This window comes from Sapajus apella, unplaced genomic scaffold, assembly GCF_009761245.1.
Source record: "Sapajus apella isolate SASKATOON/1434 unplaced genomic scaffold, GSC_monkey_1.0 scaffold2, whole genome shotgun sequence".
Classification (NCBI taxonomy): Eukaryota; Metazoa; Chordata; class Mammalia; order Primates; family Cebidae; genus Sapajus; species Sapajus apella.
This window is the reverse complement of record NW_022436942.1, coordinates 5590476-5592745: the sequence shown is the minus strand read 5'-3', so window position 1 is coordinate 5592745 and position 2270 is coordinate 5590476. Positions and strand designations below refer to the sequence as shown.

The 2270-nt window shown below is 32.3% G+C and overlaps 1 long non-coding RNA gene across 1 annotated transcript in view; it reads left to right on the top strand.

Moving 5' to 3' along the window:
* Window positions 1-1837: 1837 nt before the first annotated feature.
* The window catches only part of LOC116555585, a 2476-nt gene continuing 2043 nt past the window's right edge, over window positions 1838-2270 (top strand). Inside the window, exon 1 of the long non-coding RNA XR_004270591.1 lies at window positions 1838-2256. This is a non-coding gene — a long non-coding RNA (uncharacterized LOC116555585). The remainder of the gene's footprint in view (window positions 2257-2270) is intronic.

The window sequence follows — 2270 nt, the reverse complement described above, 5'->3', positions numbered from 1 at the left end:
ATCCCCAGAGATTCTGATTCGCTACATCTGGGGTTGGGCCCAGGAATCTACATTTTTCACCGTTAATTCTGAAACAGGTGGTCTGTGGACCAGATTTTGTAAAATGCTTCTGTTAAGGGATATAATGGGCAGTGTTTGTAGGATAAACCCTTTTATATACTTGTATTCATCTGAACCAAATCTTACCTGACCCATTGTCTTGATACCTATTTAAAAAATCCACCCACCCACCCACCCACCCACCCACCCAACCAACCAACCAACCAACCAACCAAACACCCTCATATGAAACTATTACATATAGAACTATCAAGGTAGAAAAACATTATGGTGGAAGAGACAAGCAAAAATGGCCATTGAAAGGAAAGGAGACTTCTTGTTTTTAACATTCACTAGAAATGTTTAAGGTAGAACTCAGAGGCTAATGTTAAACAATTCAGAAATATCCATTATTCAAAATTAGATACCAGCGAGGTGAAAATTATTTATAGTTCTTAGTAATTTCATGATCTGAAATTTATAAATCTTCTATACAAACAAAAGAATAAAGCACAATTCTAAAGCATAGAAACCCCTCAACCCCAACCCCAACCCAAGGAAAGTGTCCAGCCAGGGAAAACAACAATATTAAAGGTGCTTTAGACTGTTGAGTTTTCAATTGTATTGAGTCAATTACATATAAGAAGAGTATCTTTTGACAGTATAGTGAAGCTAGATCGGTCTGAGTGAGATGCATCATATTAAGTCCTGACTGTCTTTCTGGGAATGTCCACAACTAAAAATTAAACCTTCAGTTCTCAAAGTCAGTAAGTGGGGTTAGTTATATAAAAAACAAGATTAAATTTCCATACTTTTGTTCTTTTCATAACAAAACTAAGAATTACACCCTCATAACAATAATTGTGAAAAGAAACACAGTATAATAGGTAAAGAACACATCTGCTGTTTTTATTGGTGCCTTGCATGGCAGTAATACTGAAAAAGGAGAATGCAAAAAAATAAAATAAAATAAAATAAAATAAAAAAACGAAAAACAGGTTGGTGGCAACCCACATCTTTTTTTTAAGAGCACATAAACTCCTGTTTTATTTTTATTGTGGCATGAATGATAACATAAAACCAAAAACATGAAAATATACAACTTATATTACACTATGTGTTATGAACAAAATATAAATCTATAACTCTATGTTATATTTACATAATTATTTATTTTATTAAATTTCAAGTGAGATGGTAGGTTGCACATACTTTGTTTTAAGCTCCAGGCATTTGATTGTCTCTTTTCTACATTTTTTTCCATTTCTACTTGTAAAATTCAAAATGTTAGAAGGACTAAGAGCTTTAGAGCCAGTGGAGCTATATAAATACTGTTTTAGTGAACCAGTGACAGAAACACTGGGGAGGACAGGAATCGATCAGTAGGAAACTCAGCACATCATCTTCAACCTGGGAAGTTGATAGTTACAGGAAACTTTAAAATTAAATACTTGAAAAGCCTGGCTAAACCAACAGCTATGCCCTACAAGACAAAGAGATACCTGAACCACTTTAAGTGGCCTTCATAGTTTTCCTTGCAGACCCCGTAAGTTTTCTTTTACTATTAATTTGATAGACAAATATCTTATAAACCTGTTTGTAAATATACAGTTGTTTATTACAATTCAATAATTTACCCATTAGAATGAATGAAAGTGTAATTATTTTTTATGGTTTAAATGTGATATAAGAGGTTTCTTCTGGGAACAGTCACAGCTTCTGGATTAAGAAAATATCTGAAGTTGGACCGTAAAATGGTTAATTTTCTCTAAATGAATTAAGGTAAAATTCTACTCCAGAAATCAAAACTATAAAATAGTTTCACCAAAGAAAACTTTTTTATATTTGTTCTTTATAAGAGGATTTGGTTTTAACAATGATGATTATGTTCTTTGGGAGGGATTTTATACATGGTTAACTCTTAACTGCAGATGCCAAATGAACTTTAAAAATGGACTTAACTAATTTAGGTACAAATGTACTGAAGAATAGTTTTATATTTTATCCAATTGTAGTAACTTAATCACTAAGTTATTATTAGTAATCACAAATGAGTAACTTTATTTTCTTCAGTGATGTTCTCTTAAATTCATACAAAAACATGACTATTTTTAGAGAAACTGATTACAACAACTATAAAAACCGGAATTCTGGCAAGATTATTTCTCAGTGTTGGGGTAAGTTTGTGTGTGTGTGTGTGTGTGTGTGTGTGTGTGTGTGTGTGTGTGTGT